General features: G+C 29.6%; 2 pseudogenes across 1 annotated transcript; one reads left to right on the top strand and one right to left on the bottom strand.

Moving 5' to 3' along the window:
* On the bottom strand, positions 1-27,569 carry LOC149884399 (uncharacterized; annotated as a pseudogene). The gene is made up of 8 exons (XR_016455016.1): positions 27,436-27,569; positions 26,448-26,583; positions 25,207-25,352; positions 23,574-23,657; positions 10,292-11,603; positions 4,417-4,940; positions 2,629-3,855; positions 1-2,396 (listed from the first exon to the last, which is right to left on the bottom strand). The product of XR_016455016.1 is annotated as an uncharacterized LOC149884399 (transcript).
* Positions 18,814-22,730, top strand: LOC149884400 (uncharacterized; annotated as a pseudogene).
* Positions 27,570-27,720: the final 151 nt, after the last annotated feature.

Raw genomic sequence — 27,720 nt, 5'->3', positions numbered from 1 at the left:
TTTGAAAGTTTCACAATTATAATTCTTATTGACAATTTACCTACTAATTAAATAAAAACTTAAACAAACTCAATGTCCTGGAACATTTCTGCATTAAATGTGGTTAGCCGGTGGTTCTAGCTCGATCAATTAGCTGCAAAAATCAGGCATAGGATCTTGGTTTTAATTTTTCGTCTCTTTTTTTGTTCTCGCTATTAACCACGTTTTTTTTCGATAACCCAGGGGCCTTAAGGCAGATCCGTCGGGGTGATAGACTATCTGTCGCCTAGACCTTAAGCGGGGTGATGTAGGCAAGAGTTGAACATCCCAACCTTCCACAGCTGCCTATGGCTGATGATAAGTAAAAAGAAATAAAAAAAACAATAAAAAAAAACAAATATTCAGCATTATCATACTGTCGCTATTACTAAGAATGTTTTTCTCCGACATATTCTTTTCGAATGTTTTCTAATTCACTAAACAGTTTTTAAGCGTTACCATATTGTTCTTTTAGAAATAAACAAGTGGCAGTCCAGCATTTACCAAATGGTGCATCTGATTAATTTTCACCTAGAGCTTCATTTCGCCTTTTTCTTTCATTTCTAAGCAGATTTTTAAGTTATCACATTAATATTATTGATATCAATCCAGTTTGTAGCAATACATCTTTACCCATGTTCACATCTTCTTTAAACAGTTAATCAGCGTTCTTAAATTGTTGCTTTTGATTTAAGCAACTAGCAATACAAGTTTTAATAGTTAGTGCATGTGCATATTTTTCTCCTAACACATCTCATTAACATAACCCATCCCTATCCCATGTTTTCTTCAAATCTAAACAGTTTTACAGCGTTATCATAATCATGTTCCTGATAGAAGCACCTGATACTCGAATGTTAAGTAGTTTGTGAATCTGCATGTTTTTCTCCAAAGAATTCATTTCGCATGTTTTTTCGTTTCCAAACAGATTTTAAGTGTTGTCATATTGTGAATTTTGATATAAACACCAAGTTATACAGTTTCAAATAGTTAGCGTACCTGCAAGTTCTTTTTCGAAATCATCTTTTTCAATGTCTTCTTCATCTCAAAACAGTTTTTCAGCGTTATCATAATGCTCTATTTGATATATGCAAATGACAGTCAAAAGTTTAGCAATTAGCTAATCTGTATAATTTTTCCGAAAAATATCTCTTCGCATGAATTCTACTTCTCTTAACAATTTCTCAGAGATTCCACATTGTTGCCTTTGAATAAATCATTAGCCAATAGAGACATTAGCAGTGCTTAAATCTACATGCTTTAGTTCTGAGACTTCCCTTCGAGCGCTTTCGTCTTCTCAAAAAAGTTTATTATCATTGACAACATACTTTTAATTCAAGCAACTAGCAATCCAGTTTTCAACAGTTAGAATATAAGCATGCTTATCTTCCAAAGCATATCAATTCATAGTTTATTTCATCTCAAAACAAAATTTTAGCCTTAAAATATTGTTAAATTACATAAAAATACATAGCAGTCAAGTTTTAGAAGTAATTGTATCAGCATGTTTTTTTCCTCATTCTTCTTTTCGCATTATTTCTTCTACTCTAAGCAGCTTTTCAGCATTGTCATATTGCTTTTTTTTATAATTAGAATTCAGCAGACCATTGTTTTGCACTCTGTATCTACAAGAATTTCTCCAAATACAACTAATCGCATGTTTTCTTCTTTTCTAAATCGTTTTTCAGCATTGACATATTGCTTATTTTGATATAAACATTCGGCGATCCAGTTTTTAGTGGTAAGCGTATCTAGATCGTTTTCACACAATACTAAATTTATCATGTTTTCTAATTCTATACACAGCTTTCCAGCGTTATAATATTGCTTTTTTTAATTGTTTTGCATTTAGTGTATATCCAAGTATTTCTACTAAAACTTCTATTTGCATGTTTTCTACTTACTTCTCTAAACTACTTTTCAGCGTTATTATATTGCTCTTTTTGATATAAGCAAGCGATAATCCAGTTTTTAGCGTTTAGTGCATCTGCATACTTTTCTCCGAATACTTCGTTCGTATGTTTTCTTCTTCTGTAAACAGCTTTCCAGAGTTGTCATATTAATTTTTGTTTATGTAGGCATTCTGCAATACAGTTTTTGGTGGTTAGTGTGTCAGCATGTTTTTCCCCTAATACTGCTTTTCGCATGTTTTCTACTTCTCTAAACAGCTTTTCAGCGTTGTCATATTGCTCTTTTTGATATAAGCATTTTGCAATCCAGTTTTTAGTGGTTAAAGTGTCTGCATGTTTCTCTCCTAATACTTCTTTTTGAATTTTTTTTACTTTTCTATACAGCTTCTCAGCATTGTCATATTGCTTTTTCTGATATAAGCATTCGGCAATCCAGTTTTTAGTAAATAAAAACTTTATGTTTTTCTCCTAATACTTCTTTTCGTAATTTTTCTACTTCTCTAAACAGGATTTCAGCGTCGTCATAATGCTCTTTTTGATATAAACAAGCGGCAATCCAGTTTTTAGTGATTAGTGTGTCTTCATGATTTTCTCCTAACTCATTTTTTTGCATGTTTTCTACTTCTCTAAGTAGCTTTTCAGCGCTATCATATTGCTTTTTTTTATATAAGCAAGCGGCAATATAGTTTTTAGTCGTTTATGTGTCTGCATGTTTTTTTCCTAATACTTTATTTTGCATATTTTCTACTTCTCTATACAGTTTTTCAGCGTTGTCATATTGCTTTATTTGATATAAGCAAGCAGCAATTCCGCTTTTAGTGGCTAGTGTATCCGCATGTTTCTCTCCTAATACCGCTTTTCGCATGTTTTCTACTTCTCTAAACAGCTCTTCAGTGTTATCGTATTGCTTTTTTTGATAGAAGCAGTCAGCAATCCAGCTTTTAGTGGCTAGTGTATCTGCATGCTTCTCTCCTAATATTGCTTTTTGCATGTTTTCTACTTCTCTATACAGCTTTTCAGCGTTATCATATTGCTCTTTTTGATAAAAGCAGTCGGCAATCCAACTTTTAGTCTTTAATGTGTCTGCATGTTTTTCTCCTAATAATGCTTTTAGCATGTTTTCTTCTTCTCTAAACAGCACTTCAGCATTATCGTATTGCTTTTTTTGATATAAGCAAGTGGCAATTCCGTTTTTAGTGGCTAGTGTATCTGCATATTTCTCTCCTAAAACTGCTTTTCGCATGTTTTCTACTTCTCTAAACAGCTTTTCAGCGTTGTCATATTGTTTGTTTTGATATAAGCATTTTGCAACCCTGTTTTTAGCAATTAGTGTATCTACATGTTTTTCTCCTAATCCTTCTTTTCGCATGTTATCCACTTCTCTAAACAGCTTTACCGCGACGACATATTGTTTTTTTTTATATAGGCATTCTGCAATCCAATTTTTTGTGGTAAGTGTATCTGCATGTTTTTCTCCTAATACTGCTTTTCGCATGTTTTCTACTTCTCTAAACAGTTTCTCAGCGTTGTCATATTGCTCTTTTTGATATAGGCATTCGGCGTTCCAGTTTTTAGTAGTTATTGTATCTGGATTTTTTTCTCCTAACACTTCTTTTTGCATCTTTTCTGTTTCTCTAAACAGCTTTTCAGCGTTATCATATTGCTTTTTTTGATATAAGCAAGCGGCAATCCAGCTTTTAGTGGTTAGTGTATCTGCATGTTTTTCTCCTAATACATTTTTTCGCATGTTTTCTACTTCTCTAAACATCCTTTCCGCGTTATCATATTGTTTTTTTTTATATAAGCATTCGGCAATAAAGTTTTTAGTATGTAGTGTAACTTTATGTTTTTCTCCTAATACTTCTTTTCGCTTGTTTTCTACTTCTCTAAACAGCATTTCAGCGTTTTCATAATGCTCTTTTTGATATAATCATGCGGCAACCCAGTTTTTAGCGATTAGTGTGTGTTCATGTTTTTCCCCTAATACTTCTTTTTGCATCTTTTCTATCTCTCTAAGAAGCTTTTCAGCGTTGTCATATTGCTTTTTTTGATATAAGCAAGCGGCAATAAAATTTTTAGTTGTTAATGTATCTGCATGTTTTTTTCCTAATACTTTTTTTTGCATGTTTTCTACTTCTCTAAACAGCTTTTCAGCGCTATCGTATTGCTTTTTTTGATATAAGCAAGCGGCAATCCCATTTTTAGTAGCTAGTGTAGCTGCATGTTTTTCTCCTTATACTGCTTTTCGCATGTTTTCTACTTCTCTAAACAGCTCTTCAGCGTTATCGTATTGCTTTTTTTGATAGAAGCATTCGGCAATCCAGTTTTTAGTTGTTATTGTGTCTGCATGTTTTTCTCCTAATACTGATTTTTGCATGTTTTCTACTTCTCTAAACAGCTCTTCAGCGTTATCGTATTGCTTTTTTTGATAGAAGCATTCGGCAATCCAGTTTTTAGTTGTTATTGTGTCTGCATGTTTTTCTCCTCATACTGATTTTTGCATGTTCTCTACTTCTCTAAACAGCTTCTCAGCGTTATCATATTGCTTTTTTTGATATAAGTATTTTGCAATTCTGTTTTGAGCGGTTAGTGTATCTGCGTCTCTTTCTTTTAATACTTCTAATCGCATGTTTTCTTCTTCTCTTACAAGCTTTTTAGCGTTGTGATATTGTGCTTTTTCATAATAATCTATCGCATTCAGCATGTATGGATTAGTAATTGGATTATTTTTTTTTGTTGCTTGATTTGATATTTTATCTTTGTTGTGATCTGGTAAGGTGTTTTCTTTTTTTAATGTTATATTGCTGCAGTTTTCTTTGTAATATAGCTCTATTTCTGCCTCTCCTACTTTTTCTCTAAAATATTTTTGTATTGTTTCTTGTTCAGCTAAGTTTTCCTCTACTACCTCATTAATCCAATGCCGTCGGTTGTTAAGTATTTTTTTTAAATCTTTGTTAATTGAAACCTGTGCTTCAAAGAGGCTTTCGAGGAAAAGGTTGCGATCATTATGTTCTGTTAAAAAAAGAGTGTAATATATATTCCTGTTTTATTTACGTCGAACGTTAGTTAATATGTAAATATATTTTTATTTCTTATAAAAGACGTTATATTCTTTTCTGGGTTTATTTAAATTATGAGCGCGAATAAATCGTTTAAAGTCAAAATACGATTAATTTTCTTTTAATATGGTATTACAGAAAGAAATCTAAAATATAAATTTTATGATCTCTTTTTTAACATGATTTACTTTTATACTTCAGTTCTCATCATTTATTCATAATGTTGGAAATTAACATAAAATAGGGGACAAAATTAGACTGTGGAAACCATATTTATCAAGTTATAGTTTTCAAGTGAAGTTTAACTTTTTCACACTATTTCTGATAATAGATTTGGTCCATTTTTGCCGTATAATTATTTCCCAAAGAGGTTTCTTTTGATTTTGAGAAAAAGTTTTCATATATTTCGCTAAAGTGCTGATTTTTAATTTTAAATCAACTCTATAATAAAAAGTATAAAACACTAAAAAAAACCTATGGGTTAAATGATTCTTACATATATCATGAATCATTTGTGAAACTTTCAACTCTGAAGCTTTATTTTTAAATGAGGTATCATGTTTTGATGAGATATTATGTTTTGATGAGATATCATGTTTTCAAATATTGAGTTTCGTTAAAAAATCATAACACTAGAAAGTTGAAGGCAAAGACAAAACTAAGTTTTAAATGCGAAAAGCATTAAACAATCTTTAGATGAATTCAACTTGTATATAGGAATTTTTTTTTTTCATCTTTGTCCAAAAGTCTTTAAGTTTTCCTCCAAGTCTTTTTCTTTTGTTAAACAAGTTTTGAGAAAATTAGTAATACAAATACAGTTTTCATAAAATTGTAAAACAGCAGAGTTAACCCCTATTTTCAGTGTTTGTCTGCATCCAAAAAATTTTTGGGGAGCTTTGCCCAAATAACTGAATTTAGAGACTCGATCGCGTTCTAATTTTCTCCATGCAAACATTTATTAAGAAGCTGATCAGATTGTAACTCTGTAAAAGATGATGACTATTTGAAAGAATGCTGTAGTATTTCTACACAGAAATACTAATAAGTTTATACTTAATAGTCTTATTAATTTGATCTAAATGCCATTTACACGAAGTTTCAGCTATTCTTAGACAAAACTGATGGCGGTAATGTGGGTCTTCGAAATCCGTAAAATGGGAAAGTATGGCATACACAGATTATTTCATAAAATAGTATTCTCCTTTATTTCTCCTTACCGCCATACCATAATAATTTTGCATGGTATCAATTGCTTTCTCGGTTAGCCTGCCTTTTCCTGACAGAGGGGTTTTTGTTCCTATGTTGGATTACACATTCAAGTTTGATTAGCACCAGATTAAAATACCTGTAGGGCTTGGTAAAAACAACATTTTTCAAGGAGTTTGTATCTCCATCACCTAAGTACTTATGATATATTAAATTGTGTTCACTTACTAAATACAAAAGATCTTAACAGCGCCTGTAGATTCGATAGATGCCTATGACTTTTGATGACTTATGCAACATTATTGATTACTAAACCATTGTTCATATGCAGAACTTCCTTATCTCTTTTCATAAATTGACAACTTAAACCATCTTTGAAAAAGATTTGCATATCAGCATATTTATCATGTTACAGCTGTAATAACTCCATTAAGGGAGCTGTGCCGACTCTTTTGCCAAGTACCATCAATTATTATTCACTGTTTGTTCTCCTGTGGTACTCCATTTTGCTTCTCATCAGATGCTTTATTCATGCTAGCAAGAGCTGCACTTTTATTAGCACTGCTTCTTTGTTTTTATACCCGAAAAGTTATTTTCACTAAGACAATGCGTGTTCATACATCTTGGAAATGTCCCCAAACCACTGAAACCACGACATATTTCTCTTGAACCTTAAGATTCTAAGTACCATTTATAGCAGCATTAAATTTTGCACCAGTTAGCATTAAAAATAAAATTTTGATTTCTGCTCCTTAAATCAGCTTCTTTTTACCTGCGGTACCCCCTAAAAATAAAATTCCTGCTAAACCTAGAATTCTTTCAAGAATTTTAAATTTTTTTACAGCAGATAATATCTATGGGTAAAATGCTTCTAGTTACCTTGATTTGTGAAACGCAAGTAATTTATATTATAATAGAGCAAGTTGTGATTAAGAAAAGATAAAGAGTTTATTTGACCAGCTTAGCATAAAATAACCCTTTCATGTGCTGGGTTGTTTTATAACTTCCCCAATTCAAATAGTGCATTCTAACCGATTGAAAACAATATTATTTTATAAAGGAGAGTTGAAAAAGGCTCTAGAAAAAGTCTACTTTAACGTGTCATAGTACCACTGTCATTTTGTAGATGATTTTTTATGAGTTATGTTAGTTACGGAAAAATAATTGGTGCATGAAAGGGATAAACGAAGTTATTTGTTAAAATCAAAGTGGAACAAAAGTTGAGTAGTAAATCTTCGTTTCACAGAATTACAATCGATTGATGGGCATTTCATTTTAGGGTGCTACAATAATACCTATGGGTATTATAAATTCGTAGGAGCCACTTTTTTAATACATGCACTGTAGCAAAATCGTGAAAATATTGTCGATAACTAACGATTAAAAAAACCTTCGGCTAGTGTGGATTTTTATTTGACGATAGTTTGTATGCTAGACGCCCTTGAATAAAAGACTCTTTCTTTGAAATAAGAATATGAAGGATATGCATGAAAGAGTTTATGGTTAAGCTTATTTTAAAAGAAAAGTTTAAAACCGAGGTCACATGTCACGGTCGTTTATATAAAGAGAAACAGCGCTATGTTATTATGCGCAAAAATAGAAATCGAAAGCGATGTAAACATGAAAAAAATTTATGATTTATCAATAGCTGCAATTCTTACATTTTCTCAAATAATTTTACAAATAGGAATCTTCTAAAAAAAATGTAAGTAGGGATAGTTCCTATTACAAGCAAAGTTTACATCAGCCTTAAAAAAATCTTGAAATTTGATTGCGTGCGAATATAAAAAACTGAAAAAGCAGCTTGTCGTTAAAAGTAAAATTGAGAATTTTAAAGTTAGGATAAAATAAAATCTGATAGTAAAATTTCTAGATTTTTTTTTTAATACTGAAATTCAGTCTATATACAAAACAAAAAAGCAAGTTTTACTGAGCATTCAATTTTTTTACTTTACGTTGATGGCTTAGAAGTGATGACAATATTGCACTGTTTTTGGCTGGTTCTAAACTATATATAAGTGCTACAACTCAACTCAAGCTGCTAGCGTTGTTTATAAATTTGCATTCTCTAATATTATTTTTTTGTCTTTAGATGGAACTTCACAACACAAATTTGAAATTCATGTGCAGAGTTTGTTGCAAATGGCTCGGAAAAAAGCAATACCCTATGGGTATTAGCCTGAAAATCAAAATAGAAGATGTTTTTTTTGTCAAACTGACAGATATAGAGAGTGTTCATCCCAAAGGAATATGTCATAAATGTTACTGCACAGTTAATAATATTAGCAAAAGGAAAAAAACAACATCTGTGACTTTATTTTCTGGCTGGCAGCTACACAACAGCAACTGTGTAGTGTGTCAGATGGCTGAGAAACTGCGAAAGGGAGCAATAGGCACACAATAAATTTTGAAAACAAAGAAAGATTTTTTAGGAAGACCTGGAAAAAATAAACGTTGGACAGTTGCCATGCTTACATCAATAAAAGAAAGCTTAACACTTCACACTACATACAGTCTGAGTGAAAATATAGATATATCAGAGCTTAAAAATGAACTAAACCCTTATTTAGAGCTATGTCTATGCTGTATGTGTAATAAAATACCAAAATTACCTGTTACACTAAAACGATGTGAACATTTGTTTTGCTTTTTATGTCTAGTTGAAGAAATGAAACAAAAGCATTTAAATAAAACATTTTGCCCACAATGCAAAGAAAATATTTATTATGACGAGTTGATTGCAAGTAAAAAAATTGATTCCCTGCTTAAAAAATGTTGGCACTTGTATGTTCTTCATGCAAAATGAAAATCAATGCATTAAAAGAATATCAATCATATAAGTTTCATAAAACTATCTGTATTGCAAAATCATCCTTATTATCATCATCATTGTCATCATCACCGTCGTCATCATCTTCATCTTCTACATCATCATTTCGCTTTTTTTCTCTTTAAACTTTTTCAAAAAGTTTAGTTACGTTTCGACGATTAGAAATCTAGAACGCAGGGTCCAAAAAGTGTAAACAAATCACGTGTAGTTAACCAGCCACCTTTCTCAACAACAAATGTTAACGAACGATTAGATGTTCCTTCTCTTGTTTTAAGTGTTTTAGTACACAACTGGGTTTATTACTTGCTTAATCATTTATGCATACTTTCTTGAAAGTTTTGGTTATAATAATTGCCATAAATTAATTTAATGAGCCATAAACAACTCAAAACAATTCTTTTCATCCCTTTTCAAGATAATTTAAAGGAATTTTTTCTTTAAGTACTAGAGGAATATCAACACTTTGCGCAAACAAGGTTGATCCCAATGGAAATTTAATCATACTCTGCTTTAAAGATAAAAAATATTAAAACCCTTGAAGTTTTTGAAATATTAGTCTTATTAGTTTTTTTATAAAAAGCTTTAAAAAATTTGTTTTAGGGCAATTATAGCCATTTGCGTGTTTTAAATGGAGTATATGGGGCTGTGGTAATTTAAAACCATGCTTTATGTGCTAAAAAAGCTTGCTTTATGATATAACATATTTTAAGTAAAATGGGTATATTTTAGAACACAGTGAGTATCAATACCATTTCATAAAAAACTTCAGTCAATTGGAAAAGAGAAAATTAAACCGCAAAAAAGTTCAATATAGCATAGTATAGAAATATGTGACTGGAACTCTTACTTAAGTAAAATGATCACTCTGCTGAGCAAAAAAAGAATAAAAAATAAACTCAACTAAGATTAACCATTATGCTAATAATCCAAACTTTTATTGATTTTTAAGTTTATTCCCTATCTTAGCTATATATGTGACTACATATGTGACGAAATAAAAAAATACTTTTTTAGCCATGAGTTCAAGTAAAAACGAACTGTAAAGCAAGTTTTTTAAAAAGAGAAACTTTATATCATCGTAATAATTCTTGAAATAATTCTCGTAATTATTCCTTGACAAAGCTTTAACACTGCCCCATAAATATTTACTCATAAAAATGACTACCATTGTTAACATGTTTTTTAGAAGAATTAAACAAAATATATATATAAACAGATGCTCCAAAGTCAAAAATAAGTTCGACTTTTAAAGAAAGAATTTGTCTTACCGCAGATGTCTCTGAGCAAAAAAGTTCGTTGATGTAGTGGTTCCTTTAGGTCGCAAATCATGCTCAAAAAGCTTGTCTCGTTACGGTGTACAAAGCCGGTAATGAAGGGTAAGCAGTTGCGCAACCTTTCGTTATTAATAATATCAGAATAACTAGTGTTGAATAATAGATGAATTGATGCGCAAAACCTGATTAACGCGAAATGGACAAAACTATATTGATGATTTAGTACCGATTTTTTTATAAAACCAAGAGGTTCAAAACCGTTCTCATCTACAACAAGGCCAAGTTCACTATGTAAAAGGTTAACTTTTCCTGTATTCAGAAGAGTAAAGGCCACTTTGCAGACATTTAAAATATGTTGCTGATTTATTTGCATAACACGGCAAAATGGTTCATTATGTCTGTAGCTTCTTTGAATTAAGGTTAGAAAAATCAGGGTCTGTAGTTCTGTCATGGTTTTAACAGACTGAATGTTTAAAGTTAGCGATGCTGAACATGATGCTTTCAAATAAAGTGGCACAGAGAATAAAGCCGCCTCATTACCAGAAAAGCTACATAACTTTTCAAAGTCAGTAATCAGAGTTTTACTCGGTAGTTGATCTTCTAAAAAACTCTTTGTGCCACTGACGTTAAGACCCATTATTTGCATACTTGTCGCATCTATGTAATCTTTAATTGTACTCCAGTATCTTAATGTAACAGCAATGCTCCCACTAATAATACAGCTATATGTTTTGCAACTAAAGGCCTCCATGAGCGCTGTTATTAAAGGAAAGTCTTTTGGAATTTTAGGATTAATTAATTGTTCTAAGTACATGAATTCATCTAATCCATCCATGATAAAAATTGTTTCTTAAAACGAAGAAATTTCGCATCCTCTTAGAATGTTTTTGTAAAACTTCTTTATGAGTTGTTTCATGTTTGAAACATTTAGATGCTCGTTCAATTTATTGAATTCGAAATAAAAAAACAAAATTTAAATCTTTCCAAAGTTGTCCGTTGGACCAGTAAAAAAGAAAACTTTGCAGAAGGTTTGTTTTCCCTATACCTTTAGGTCCAGATATCATAGCCAGCCGTGACCTTTTATTGAATACTTCTTCATATTTCATTGCTTTGTAATTGTTTAGTTTTTGACAAAGGTACTCCCATTCGTTAAAGTCATCATTAATCATCTTAATGTCTGCTTCTTCTACTGAAGCTAACTTTAAATTACTCATGAGAAGTTGAAGATCTTTAATTTGAGTCTGCTCATGTCGATGCGTTGTCCCGTAAGTGTTTAAATAATGCGCCTTTAGCTGGTCACTTGCATCTAAAAAAGAAGTTATTGAATTTATAGGACTTAAGTGTATTAATGAATTTTCAGTTTTCTCAAAAAATCGAAAAATGTATTTTAACTAGGAGTCTTAGAGAAAGCTGTATAAAACTGCGTAATAACACGAGTGTAACACTCTCCGGGTAATCGGGAGACAGTTTTGAAAATTTTTAGAAAAGTTATCTTACTTGAAGCTTTGTTTTTATTCCTTATGTTATTAAAAAAATTTTTTTTTCATTTAAATTTTAATATTAAAGTTTAACCAAAGATCCATGTAATAATATTTAAGAGAGAGGAGTTTCTCATGATTCCTGATAATAAGTTGTTATGTATTTTTAGACTTACATTTACTAGCGCTGAGTATGGTAAAGAATTTCCCAAAACCTTTATTAGGCTTTATTAGTTTAGCTTTGTTTCTAGATTATTGTATCATATGCAATGATATTGAACGTAGCATGTGGCTCTAACGGGTGTTTTAATATCGTAGCGTTTAAACTGCGCCTAAATGAAGCTGAAGTATGTTGTTCAACTTTTTTGCTTAAGTGAGTTGCTGAAGTATGTTGTTTAAGTAAGCTGAAATAAGTTGTTCAAATCTTAAAAATAGACATTGCATTTGTAGAGTTTATGTTTTCAGACGTAAAGCCTTCGTCTGCAAGTCTTTTACCAATGACATTTTTAATTAAATATTACTTTTACTTGTTAGAGAAATTTTGATAGCTTTTTTAAAAATTTATTTAACATTTGGGTTTTTACGATTGATAATCTTTGATTTCACACATCATCTTCATTTTCATCAAGCATATTTTTATCATTTGAAAAGCCGTTTTAAGTATCATCTGTGCTTAGTTTCTCATCGTTTTGTTCTCAAATACCAAAATAATTGACTTCTCAGTTTTTTCAAATGTTTTGGTGTTTGTTGGTCCAACATGTTTGTATTTAGTATAGCTTTTTGAGCCATAAATTTTAGAAGTGCTGCTAATAGGGATATCATCAAGAGCCAGAGGGTCTAGTGTATTGTAGCATCGATGGCTTCTATTCTATTCTCCAAATATTATTCTGTTTATTTGTCATTTTCGTAGAAAACAGTTAATGGTCAAAATAATATTTACACTTGCATGTTTTTTTTACTGGAACTAATTGTTTAATGTTTGGTTTAAACTGCTTGATATAAATATATAATGAATTCTGTTAACCCTGTTTTTCATTCATAACCTCTAATATCTCGTTTAACTTGATATCATGAGACTAAACAATCTCTTTTTTCAACATAACCAATTTTTTGTGAGGACTTTCTTCTAGTACTGCATAGTATATTAAACTTAAGTTGTTGTAATACTTTCCTGTCTTATGAAACTGGTGATGTTTTTAAAGATGATGTGATGTCCTTTCTACAGTTTGATTCGGCTTTCCAAAACGGCTTTTAGATTTTGCCTTGTTCTCACTTTTTGAAGATAAATAAATTTATAAATAACTATTTTTTTTAGGAATTTATATTTTTATAACATTATTTCAGTAGAGGTATTGAGTTAAAAAGAGCATTTATTCCAAGTAAAAGAAAATGTGCATTTCTTTTACCTTAATGACTTAAATTTAATCCATCACCTAATTCACCACCAATTTCAGATCCTTTGTACGCAATATTAACCTACTCCACCACTTTGAAGATAAAAGACACCGCTACCTTTTTTTAAACAGAAACATTTTTCCACTGTTCCGTTTCCATTAAATTTTGAGCATCAGCACTGGTATGGCCAGATCGAGCATCTACTTCAAGTGCTGGTAAGATATTTTTTGTAATAGTAAAAGACTTGCTAAAAAATCATCCTTAAATTTTGGTATCATAAGCTTCTTGATTATTGCTCATTTTAATAGTAACTCTTTTACCATTCTCAAATGCGCCATTAATTTTTTTCAGCTATGAATTTAGAAGAACATGAGCATCATTATTATCAGATGGATTCGTATTTCGTTTTTAAATTTTCACAAATAATCACAGTTCTATTAGCTTTTATACCGTATTACATTTCTTGTTTCTGTCCTTCTGAATTTTTAATTTTTACGTTAGTGTTTAATTGGAATGTGATAGTATTATAATATCGTCTTCTTCTTCTTCGAAAAATTGGATTTTTGGATTTTCGGCTTCTGTAAAGAACTCGTTCAGTTGTTTAATGGATCAGTTATATATTTAATATGATCAATTAAACAGATAGTTTGGTCTTTATTCATTAACTTTCCAAAATGACTTTCGAGTCCTTTTTGTTTCTTTTTTTCTTTAAAAATAAATATAAAAATTGATTAAAGATAAAAATATATGAATTTATTTGATATTCATCTGATATTTTGATGGTAAAAGAATGAAGTTTTTTGTTTTATCTTGGAGCTTTTAGCATTTCGCCTCCACCGTTTAAATTGACAAAATCTCTTGAACTTTCTAAGGATTCCTTTTTTTTAAATTAGAATAATAATTATCTAACAATACCATTTTACTTGTTTTTATTTCTTTTTACTTTCTATATTTAATTGCAGTATGATTTAATTCCTGTCACAAATATATTTCACTTGTTTTTAGCTATTTTTTAATTGTGCAGAAAAAAGCTCTCTCTCTCTCTACGTCTTATTAACGTTAAAAACTCAATATGAAATGCAGGATTTTTGCTGAAAAGGATATGCAAAATTTTTATTTAAAGATTTTAGAATCGATAAGATCTCTGCGTTTGCGTCTTCAGTATTGTTATCTTTCATAAACTCGTTTATTTGTTTTAAAGAGTCATTCAGATCTCAACCAGTAAAGATTGGACGTCCTAAGACGTCCAGTGGACATCTATGGACGTTTTGGATGTCCACAGAAATCCAATATTTACTAGACAATTTGACTCGATAGATAACAAAATGCACTTGAATTGTACGGAAGAAAGTGCGTTAAGTGAATTCTGACGTAATTTCTTGAAATATTGTAAATATAGCTTGAGCGGTTTTTTTTAATAAACATATTATAATATGTTTATTAAAAAAAAAATTGGATTTTTTATATGCTTTTATATAATTTTATCGCAGCAAACACAACGTTGCAGTTTTACATTTTCTCTTGTTAAAAAACTCTCCTCTACAAAATTTTCCCATCCAGTTTGTATGTACAAAACACCTTTATAAAATCTAATTTTTTTTTCTATACCACCAAAGTTGGCAGTCTTTAAGGTATTTAGATGATTTTGTTTTAAAATGATGCGTATCTTATATTTTTTTAGCTGATATCATTTTCTAAAATTACTAATTATCTTTTCCATGCTTTATATATATTAGTATGTAAAGTATTTATAGAGCTTCGAATGGTGTCTTATAAGTAAATAACCAATGAACTAGGATTAAAATAAAAACTCTATTTTCACTTGGTTAGGCAATAACTTCTTCTTATTCATCAATTAAAATTACATAAACTTGTTGCATTGTTAAATGGTTTTTCCTTTATTGTTAGATTCAATTTTGTTACAACTTTTCGGGGGACTAATGGTTATTAACTCGGCACATCTTTTACATTTAACTGATATATTTAAACGCGCCGAAAAAAAATGAAATCACTCACTTACCTCGCATTCCCTCTTTTGCCATCGTTAATAAAGAATGTAAACCTAAATGGAAAACTAAAAATTCCAACCTCTTTTTTTCATGGCCTTTTAGCAAACTTTTCTCGGAGATATTTCCTCTAAAATTTTCTTTATTTTAAGATCCTTCGCTGCTTTTATCAGATCAATGTTAGATGTGATTTATGCTTGTCTAGTATAACTTTGCCTTCTTTTATTTTCATTTTATGTATAGTTTAAGGATTTTTTATCTGGCATATATAAAAAGTCTAGGATATATAAAAAGAGCATAAACAATATTCATAGAATAATAGTTTAAACAAGCATCAAAATAATCCATTAATACCAAGAGATATTAGGGGTTTATTAGTTAGTAAACCTGAATGTAGAAACGCAATCAGCTCATTAAGCAATAATAGTTTGGTTATAAAAGACAAAAAGGTTTTGTGAAAAATCTTTTTCAGCTGGAGTATCGCGTTGTAAAGAAAACAATTTAAGAAAAAATACTTAAACAAACTATTTTAAGATTTTTTTTTTTTAGAATAACGAAGCAAAAAAAAAGGGTGTATTTTATACTTCAGCCATTGAGGTAGCAGTAAATAAAAGAAAACAATTATTGGATAATTTGCAAAAAGTGTAAATCATATCTATTGTGATCATTTCTGTAAAAACTTACCAACCTTTATGTTTACATGATTATGTAAAATAACTTAAAAGGAAGAAAATCAAGTCCTAGTTATAAATCAAATTAGAAAAATAAGAAGAGAAAAGTATCGATTTAAATTTGGTACATTTTGTTTTCTAGAAAATTTTTTAGTTAAGCAATAAAAATTTTAGGTCTATAAAAATGGAAATCATTTTTAAAATGTTAAAGATGTTAAAGGAGATTAAGAGGAGATAAAAAAAAATTCAGAAGAGTTTTTAGTCCTCCATTATTATTAGACAAAATTAAGAAATATTTATGTGCATCAGCCAACTTGGAAACATACTACTCTTAACTCATAACCCATAGTTAATTAATAACTACCCATAATTACTTTGAGTATATACCAAAATCTTCAATAAAAGGGAATGTCATTTGCATTTCAGACATAATTACCATTTTATTAGTTTTAGGCTTTAAAAATATTGCTTAAGCACAAACTTATCAAGAATCTTAAAGCCCCATTAAAATCTTAAAAGGAAATAGTACTCAAATTCACAATGACATCACTTTAGGATCTTATGTTGATGGTTCCTCATCAAACGCTTTCTTCTCCTTCTTCGCAAATGTACTTACAGGTGAAATATTATTGAAGTTCCATCACACCAAGCCTTTCTTCCAGTTTTCCAATGTAAAATTAATCTGGTAGGAATAAACTTGACGATTTAGCATGGAAACATTACATCTGAAAGGAGAGAAACTGTCCATGATAATTGATCTTTGTGGAGTGTGATTGGTGCACTTTTAGCTTTAAAAGTGCTAAAAATGCACCAATCACACTACACGTAAGAGCCATTTTACATAATTGGAGATGCTAATTTAGTTTTTTTAAAAGTTATAAGAGACAAAATTTGCTGGCTGCTGAGGAACTCAGACTCATGATTAAATTTATGCAACATTTAAGCTCTCGCTAAAACTCAACAAGATCAAATTCAGCGACTACTTAGTATCTTGCATAAACCCTATAATAACAGTATATAACAAAATATTATGTAAACAGATAAATGAGCAAGAAACGGTCAATATGCAAAGAATAATAGCAAAAAACAAAAACTATCATTGATCTTTATCAAATGCTAACAACAGGTAGATTTTAAAGAATGGGTCCGAAACAAGGTGATAACAATTATAAGAAGTTGTTTAAATCTTAGGAGAAGGAATTATAAATTTACTTTTAGAAATAGATTTACATTTTCTTTACAAAAAAAGAAAAGACTTGTGATAAAACTTAATCTCAAGTGAAGCTGGAGTTTCACTATTAAACTTAGAAAAACGCTATGATAAGTTATGGTAATACAATTGTGGTAGAGTTGAACATGACAATTGATAAAATAAAAAGTTTAAAAGTTCCAACTTTGTCAAAACATTTGGCAACACAACATTGTTGCCTGTGAAACAAGACGGAATGGAATAACTGATTTATCAAATACTCTTCCAACAGTGAGTATTTAAGCAGCATCGAAAGCATACTTTGATTTCATGCTATGAGAGCTGAGTAGGGTAGGGTGGGGAATGTGGGTCTACGGGGTAATCTGGATCTAATTCATATTTATATGTTGTTTTGATAAATGCTTATATAAAGTTGAAATTTCTACCAGTTTGTTATAACATATAAAGCTTATTAATTTTAAAATATAACCTACCCAGCAAGCAAACGACGTCGTGTCAACGTCGAAGCAAGGTTGAAATTTCAACGTTGGAATTTTACTTTCGCATTCCCCTATTTTTTTTTACAGATTAAGAAAGATTTTCGTTTAAAAATAAGAAAACGTATAAGAAACAATACTTTTAGATCAACTTAATGTACTCTAAACTCAATCTGAAAAATTTAAAAATGCAAAAACGCAAATATTCGCCATTTTTTCATGGCGATGACGAATTTAAAAAACAATTTAAATGTAGCAGTTAAAGACCTGGTTTTTATTTCTTAATTGTTATATCGCATTTTCCGGAATGATTAACAATCAAATGAACCTTTTAAAATTTAAAAATTTAAGCAGCGGCAAAAACCATGTTTAATTTCGAAGTTATTACTTTCCACTTTGAAAATTTGTCATCTCGTTGAAAAAATGGCGAATATTAGCGTTTTCGTCATGAGTAACTTTTTTCGTCATGAGTAACACAAATGCAATTTTAATACTAGTAATGATTATTGAAAAGAAGTTATGTTTTTATCTTACACAGCTTTAATTACAAAGATATTGTTTTGGTTTGTAATTAAAACTAAAAATTCTATAACGATAATAACGATAAACTAGTATTGAGAGAACTCGTATTTATTGATGTTTATATATTTACACACACACACACACACACACACACACACACACACACACCACACCCACACACACACACACACACACACACACACACACACACACACACACACACACACACACACACACACACACACACACACACACACACACACACACACACACACACACACACACACACACACATGTTATGATGTTATGATATACACACACATATTATGTTAAAATAAATTTGTTATAGTAATAATAGAAATAATGATAATAACACAATAAATATAATAATAATAATAAATAATAATAATAAGTAAATGATAATACTAGAGTTATTAGTTATAAGAAATAAATTAATAACTTTGAAATCTATAATAATGGATTTTTTACACATTTATTTTCATATTTTTATTTATTCATTTTACTATTATATTTTCTTAATTTGTTTTTTATAGATTATTTTTTTCTTTTGAATTGGATAAACAGATGTACAATAATTTAGATATTGAAAAATCATGTGAGTGTGACTAACAAAGTGTCTTGGACCAGAGCAGTTTGCTTCGAATATGCAAATGATGACTCATAAGAGGAATTTGAGCAGAATCTTCCATCAAACTGGGTAAATTGACAAAGTATTTTGGGCTAATAGGAATGTGGAGTCATCGCTGAAAAAAATGTCTAATCCAACTGATGATTGGTATTAATTCAAACTGAAATACATTAAGCTAACTGGTAATTAAGGATTTATTATTATTAAGTGATGTACTCTTTTAACATAATGACTTTAACATCTCTCTATTTATTTACATTCACTATATTTACACAAAAATATTATTTTTTAAGGGTTCTTTCAATTCTACTAAATTATTTGCATATTTGCAATGATTCAAATGTCAACTATATTCCTAAGGCGCTTCACCTATATCTCTTTCTAAAATAAATTCGCTAAAGATTTGTGTTTAAATTTTTTCTAGTCTTTTCATTTATTTAATGAGTGCTCGTTAAAATTACTTAAGATTAAGAGGTCATACTTATTTTTGTTTCTTAAAATAAACCTTTTATATTGTAAACATAAATTATTTCCATCCTAGATGATGACAAAGAAGTATGTGAGGAGTATGGAGACAATGTGAAAGCTGGAGAATTGGATAACAATGAAATGACAATTAAGAGTTGTACCAGCTCATCTGAAAAAAGACATGCGATTATTAAGTTAGCAGAAAAGTCTATTCCAATGCCAGTTCTACCTAAAATGAAAACAAGTAAAAGAATATATTATTAATAACACTATTCTTGCTGACCCTAACCTAACCCTAACCCTAACCCTAACCCTAACCCTAACCCTAACCCTAACCCAAAGCTGTTCTTTTTCAATAAAAAAAAAAAAAAAAAAAAAGAAAAGAAAGAAAAGCCAATTAGTTATTTTCCTTCCTTCTTTCTTAGGAGCCTTTTATGATATTCCATAAAAAGCAAGAAGGAATAATTCAAGTCAAAAAATATAATCTGGTACTTTTTCCCTTTATGCTATTGTTTTACTTTTTATTTTAAATCATTTAAATTAATTTTTAGACCTTCAAAATAACATATTAATGGTGTTTACTGAAGTAAGTTTTTTGTTAAACTTTTTTAATGTTAAATTGGTTTTTAAAGGTTATACTGCAATCTTTTCTATACCTGATGGCTATTTTGGACTCACTGCTTTATCAGCCAACATACCAATGCCCTTTAAGTCAACCACTACCTCTTCTACATTTGGAGGTTTTTCTGGACTCAAACCAACATTAAAAAATCATTCCACTATTAGTATATCAGAAAGCTCATTCACCAATTTTTCTGCTGGTATTCCTCAAACCTACATGAATTACAATAGAAGAGATTCTGCATGTGCTTGGGACAAGTTAATTAGCTTAAAAAATCTTAAAGGTAATGGTAGGTTTATTTAAAATAATTATTTTTTGTAGATTTTTATATAATCTCACTTCTTTTGAGACCAAGGTCGATATACTTGCAAATTTAACACATTAAGTAATTTATAAGTACTGTTTGTTTTCAACTTAGGATTTCAACATTTAGTATAATGGAAGTTGGGCCAAATAACCTTGGAAATGAATAAACTTCTAAAAGTTTAGCAATTAATGACACCAGGATGAAAGATGCTAAAAGAGAGATACTAATACAATTTGATGATGTTAATGTTCTATATGAATTTGATTGAAAACTTGGAGCTGACAAAGAGTTTTTAAAAAGATTGTAAGTTATTTTTCATTAAAATGTACAATTGATTAATGTCAGTGGGTGGATGCTATCTATATCTTAGGTATTGGGTGGATGTTCCCAAAAATGTAAATTTTCTATTGTGCAAGATCGCCACATTGTTCATAGAGATATTATTTTGTATTCTATTTTTACATCAGGTGAGGCAGCTATCTTCCATTGGTGGTAACAATCAAAAGAAAAGTATTACAAACATGATAAACAGGTTAAAACATTTCTTTAATCAATAATACTTACTAGTTTTGTAAAGAAAAATAGTTCCACCGATTTTTTATTTTTAGAAAGATTTTAAAAGTTAAAATTCTCTTTTGACATGTTTAATCTTGTGTTGCCAACGTTATATACCAATTCTCTAATTTTAGGGTTGATGACAAACAGACTTCACAGTTCAATTTGGTTGGTTTGAAAGGAAAAGTTTTTGTGAAATTACCTATGGAAGGGTTGAATTTTTATAAAGCTGTAATTGATAGGATATTATTTAGATTTTAAATAATAAAAATTAGGCAAGATGCAGATCTATATTGTTTTATTAAAAACTTTTTTGTATGCTACTTTTTATTGGCTGCTTGTTGAAAATAAATAAATCTAGTTGATTTCACAAAAAAAAGATGTCAAACTTTTTATGCACAAGTTCATCAAAAAATGAAATAAATCTGTTTAAACGACTAAAAATTTAAAACTTCATGTATTTGTATAAAATAATGTTACTGGAAGATTTTCTTTCCTCCTTTCTCTGCATTTTTATTCACTTCACCAAATTTGAATATTTTTGCATTAACTTTTTAGAATCGATTAAGCGTTGTGATGCAAAAGCTAAAGACAAAGAAACTCGGACGTTTATAGCCTCCTGCTTGAAATATGCTCCTTATCGTTTTAATGGAGGTAAACGGAAATCCTGCAATTACAAAGTAAAAGATGAAGAAGTTCTTGAAGAAGGTGATAAAGAAAATCAAGATGACGATGACTGTGAAGTAGAGGTTGACGTTGAGTTAAACGAAAGCGAAGGTAGTGGTGAAAAAGAGAAAGAAATTACCCCCACTTGTAAATTTTTAAATGCAAATGCATTTTAGTAAATGTTTTAAAGTATTATCTTTCGAAAGTTCAATAAACGTAACGTTAGTTCAACGTTGATTTCTTAACGTTGAATCAACGTTAATATTTCAACGTCGATATTTTGTTTCCAAATAACGCTTAAATCGACGTCCGTAAATCAACGTTGAATCAACGTTAAATCAACGTTGAAATGCTGGCTGGGTAGCTATGCTGTTAGAAACGGCACTTTTTTAACTAAAATGCTAGATACATCAACAAAGTAATTTTTTTCTCCGATTTTAAACTTCAGAGAAAATATATTCAAATAAGGCATAAGCGTATGAAAAATGGTTATTTTGAAAGTTAAATTACTTTATTTTAAGGATAGTATACCTTTAAAACACTAACGCACATGGTTTGTTTAAAATTTTAAATCTAATCAGGTGGGGTAAAGTGGGTATTTGTATGTATAATATTATGATATGTAATTATATTATCGAAGTTGTTGTTAATAACATTATATACCAATTAGTTTCATCAGACCTAACTATTTTCGTGTTAACATTTCTTTTGTAATATTAGACTCTTATGTTTGAAGTTTATATCTTTGAAGTTTATATTAAGAAACTTATATTTATTTGTATGAAAGAATACGTTCTCCGACGTCAAATAAGGCAAATAAAATATCATATAACACCTTTTTGGTGTTAAAATATTTTTTTTGTGATATGTTATGATATATGCCAATAGTTTACTAAAAATTTAACAGATTTTTCATAAATATTACTTTAGAAAGTATTTAAAAAACGCCAAGATGTTACAATAAAAAAAATAAAACCCAAGTACAATGCTGATAGTTTGGAAAGAGCAATTATGTGAGTATGTGAGAAAAAAAAGACTATTTATCATGCTGCTAAAGAATGTTCTGTTCCTAAAAAAAAAATTGAGACAAAGAATAAAGCAACAAGAGTTTAATGCAAAGAAGTGTGAAGGTCGAAAAAGTGTGCTGAATGATAATGATGAAGCTATGATTGTAGCTGCAGCGCAGTATTGTCAAAGATATGAGCTTCCATTAGATTCTTTTGACATTTATGATTTAGTTGCCCAATTTTGCAGAACAATGAAGATGAAAACTCCATTTAAAAATGGAATTCCTGGGAAAGTCAGAGAGGAAAAAAACCAGGTTAAAAAAAAATGTACAAAAAAAACTATTACCTCTACTGAAGTATCAAAAAAATACCCAAATAAATCTTGGAAGTGCCTAAAATAGCACAAATGTTACTATAAAAGTGTGATCAAAAAAATAGTTTTTTTTTTATAAAACACTTTATTAAAACATAATTTTTGTTTTAAATCACCACTTTTTTACTTTTATTTGTCCGAGTTTTTAATTTTTATTGTTGTGGTGTGTATGAATGCACTTTCTTTTTCAATAAAAATATCTTAAGACTACTTTTTAAAATAAAATCTTGTGTATATACAATAAAAATTTTCATCAGTCTACTTTTCGTTACTTATATTTTGAGAGATGAGTATTAATGATAGATGAATCAAAATAACTTACAAATATTATTAATTCGGATTATAAAAGTATTGTTAGCCTCCCCAATACTGAAGTTAATAAGATGCTACTTCCAAAAACTATCCAGATGTTAATGTTTATTAAAACTTTAATGTCTCAAGCAACTCAAACAAATGTATATAAATACTTGACAAATAGGGCTGGATACCAAACAAAAAGTTGATGTAGGATTGAGCTCAGAGATAACATATGATTTAGCCATATACTGGAAATCAAAAGAATAATAAACCCATTTACTTTCAGTTATTAGGTACTAGTTTACTAAAATTTTTATCTACAATAAATTTTAATCCAGCACCTGCTGAAGCTGATGCAATTAATATGTTAATAGTTTACAGATTAAAAATACTGCAATTAAATATTTCAAAGCTCTTATGAAAAATGGGCAAACGAGTTTATCCCATCCATCATTGTTAACCATTATCGTGGATGCCGATAACAAACAATTGGAAGTTTTCCTGATTAAAGAGTGTTTCTATAGCAACATTTCAAACCAAGGCAGATGCTGGGGCTTGAAATAAATGGAACTACCTTTCAAATTATTGGGATATACCAAACGGCTCATCAGTTTGCTCAGTATGAGGAAATCGAGAAAGATCAATGAATTTTTTTGCACTTTCATTCACTGGAAGTAAAAAATGAACATTAAGTGATTTAAATAGAGATATACAAATTTTTGCTGTTTGTTAAAGATTCATTGTTAGTGATGATAAAATAAAAGCACTTCATAAAACAGATTTTTTCTAGATATTTAGTAAATTGAAATCTAATTATAACTTTGTTTAGCTTGCCTAGGTGAGAGGAATTTTACAAATTACAATTTTATATAAAAAAAAAATGACTGTTAATAAGTTTGGAAGTACTAAAATAGAAATGAATTCAAGTGAAAGCGCTATTTTCTTATTATCCCTAATACAAAACTTTATTAAAATAATCTTGTAGCACAATTACTGGTTTGTTGGATTTAGAAAGTAATTAAATAGCAAGCGTAAATGAACCAACTGATAATCAAGCTGCTGCTAGAAAAAATTATGTTCACAGAGAAATCCCATAAGCGATCTTATGGATTTGCTCTTGGTCGAGCTATGGGTAATGGTACATCAGGGAAAGCTATACTTATTTTAAATGCTGATTAGGTATATTAGATGTTATTTCATAGCAACTTCATCAGTCTACTTTTCGTGATAGCTAAAATAGAATATGTTTATTTACTTTTAGATATCAAGCAGCTCCATCACATGGTACAAATAGCCATTGTAAATTACAATGCTCAGATATACGTCCACCTTTAAATTTTTTAAAATGATTTTTTGCTCTTAAGTGAATGCAAAACCCTTATGTAGCTTCACACTCACTCAAGCATTCCCTACTTTGTGTAAACCTTCCATGGCCACATTTCTTTTCACTTTTATTCACTATCATAAAATCTCTGTAAGGGATTAATATTTACCATAGTTAAATAGTTGGAATATGGTGGAAACTTTTTTGGAATTCTGTAGCAAAAATAAAACAAAGTTAATGGTTAAATTCAAGCATTGCTCAATGGTTAGATATATAATCAAAAAAGGTTGATCAAGAGTTTAAAATCCTGTTTAAGTTTTTTATAATTCTTGAAAATTTAGCACAACTTAATGGTTAGATAATGGTTAAAAACTGTTTAGCTAGATTTCAATTTTTCAACCAAATATTTAAGTATAACTTATTCGCTAAACATTTGGTCAAATAGGGCTGAGCCAGATCTCGCATTTTTTAATTGATAATATTCTGTTAACAAACTTTTGCAAGGATTACTTTTTTGGTTAATTTTAAACTTTGAAAAATGTAACTCTTTTGAAAAAACAGTCAAACTTCATTAAAGGATTGAGGAATAAAACACTTTATCTGTTTCCGTTTAATCCTCCTGTATCTAAATACTCTGCTGATTTTACGAACCATATCTTAAAGTAGCTTTTTTTTGTTAAGTTCTTTCTTTATCATTTACTATCCAGTAGCTATCCGTAGTCAAATTGTAGAGTAAACTTTTCATATACTATAAGTAAGCAGTAGTAAACAACTTATGACGAATATCTCACTCTAATTCTTTATATTCTTTATGTATTTGCAATTTACTTAGTCTGATGTTAATAAAATGGTTATAGGTGGCGTTTGCATAAAGCTTTAAAACAGATCTTCGATATAATTTTGTCACCAAAAGTCGGTATGACAGATTTAATGGGCAAGTAGGAGAGCAATATTCTTTGATGAGAGAATGCTATCCTTAGAAAAGACTCTTCTGCAAGTATCAAAGAATTATCAATTACTTCATTCTCACTGAGCAAAGTGTTTCATTTCTTAATAAAAGTTTTGAAATAATACCGCTGGCATTCAAAAGTTAAAATTGGTTGATTCATGCAAAAAAACGAAAAAAAAAAGAAAAGCAGATCTCGGAAAACGCCGATTACAATTTCTTAAGCAATCATATGATCATTAAAAGTGTTCCTAATTTTTAAGAAGAAGGCTGATCTTGCTTGAGAAAACTTTAATAAAAAGATATTTTTTTGAATGTGAACTAAACGTTTGAAAAGTCAAAAAGTATGGATTTTGCACAACACCCATAAAAGGAGAAAAAAAAAATCCTTTGTATAAGGAAAACATTTTTTATGTTCAGCAAATGTTGTTAAATGGATAAAACCCGAAAGTTTTTTGATGTCTTATGCACATATCTATGTTGTTCTTATGCACATTTTTTATGTTGACATAAAATTACTCGCAAACGAGAAAGGTCCTCATTTCATCAAAAATGGATTTATAGATCAAAACTTTTCCAGAACTGCTTTAAACCTGCCCAAACTGTTTATTGAATTTACACTTATAAAATGTTTTAGTTGTATATGAACTTTAAGTTGTATTTTGCATATTTTGCAGTTTATTAACCGATAAAGGTACAACTGCAGTTTTTATATCGTTGATCTTATGAATGTTTGTTATAACTTTATTACTATTTTAGGTTTCTTACTTACATCAGTAGAGACTTAGCTGCTAGTCAAATAAAGTTGCTATAAACTGATTTACTTAGATGCTTTGGATGAAAAGCTTTTAAATAGTTGTTTTACTTCATATGTCAATGCTTTTGGAAGCAAGTTGCGAAATGCTCCAAAAATGTGTAAAATGTTGGACTATTTGCATAAAAACCAAATTCTAGTTAAAGCATTTTTATAATCACTTTTAAGTTTTTTTTCTTAAAACAACTAAACAACAAAAAAAAAAAGGGCAATACTTAAAAAAAGAGAGCTCTACCTACAAATCATTTGGATATCATTCAAAGTATCTGTTTTACCCATCATAGTGAGGGATTTTTCAACTTCGGACATAAAGTCGGAAGGATTTCGTGAAACCAGTTTTTTAAGCAGCTTGTCCATTTTAAACTAATCACTGCGTTCATCAAGATCGATATAATCAATAACAGTTTTATGAAAAGCAGCATCACTTGCGAATCTTTTCCACTCCGGAGAGATGCTGTCAACCAAAATACATTTTATTCTTGGATCCATGATGAATGTGTCTAAAAGAATACAAGAATTTTAGCATTTAATTTTTAACCAATTTTTCATCATTTAATTTATAACTGCATTTTTAAAAATGTTTAATATTACACCATTTTTAAAACACTCTTGTTGATAAATGCTTACAATAAAGATAAGATGAGCTGAAATAAAGCTCGTCTTTCCAATATCTACTTTATCAGCACATGGCTTTTAATACAGATATGGAGTGTAAAGAAAAAAAATCAAAACTGAAGGAGAAGCCTTTTGTTCTGCAAGGGTATTTTAGTAAGAAACAGAAACATAATGAATCTTTGACTTAAAGAAAATGAAAGCATTAAAATTTAATTGATTTCTTGCTAATTAAAAAAAAAACAGAAAACAAAAAACATGGTATTCGATTTGATTCAGAAGGAAGCGTCTTTAATGAGAAATTGATAGAAAACAATAAAAATGATTTCAATGAATGTAGAAAAGATGTTGAAATATATAATATGAAATTACATAAAGCTTCGATATATTTGATATATGATATATTGAAAAAGAATGAAAAAACGCTAATATGATTCTATATCCTACAAGCATTGAGGAATTGTAGAGATAAAAGAGCAACCAAATGATAGCATTGAAGATACTAGTAATGATTATTAAGAGGACCTTATTTTCAATTTGGTACGTTACAGCTACGTAAATGGACGAAGAAATTTATTGAGTACTGAATGACTCTTTTAAAGCTGCTGTTGTGGAAAAAGAAATGGATGAAGATGGAAACGATTAGTTAGAATTTTTTAAAATATTTTGTTGCACATAAAATTAGACTTATTATATAAAAATGTCTCAATCATAACAACCATTCATCGAAAAATACGCACCCACCTGCTCGCTCCTTTTTATCTTTGTTAAGAACGGTTAAACAGATATATCAAAGTCTCTTAGAAACCGTTACCAATTTAGAATGACTCATCAAAGATTTTAATAATAACTTTGCAATAAAACATTCCTTAAACTCACACTGTCTTACAAATAGCCACGCTCGATTGGAGATATGTAATTTTACAATAGATATTTAGTGGGAATGTTAACTACTGATTTTATCTCGGATAATGGCTAATAAAATTTATATAAACACTTTTATTGAACAGAAATGAAGAGGATTA

Source organism: Hydra viridissima, unplaced genomic scaffold, assembly GCF_058129835.1.
Source record: "Hydra viridissima isolate aposymbiotic clone 2 unplaced genomic scaffold, HvirCarnegie_v1 scaffold_8, whole genome shotgun sequence".
Classification (NCBI taxonomy): domain Eukaryota; kingdom Metazoa; phylum Cnidaria; class Hydrozoa; order Anthoathecata; family Hydridae; genus Hydra; species Hydra viridissima.
Note: the sequence above shows the minus strand (reverse complement) of the source record. Positions and strands in the feature narration are given on the sequence as shown.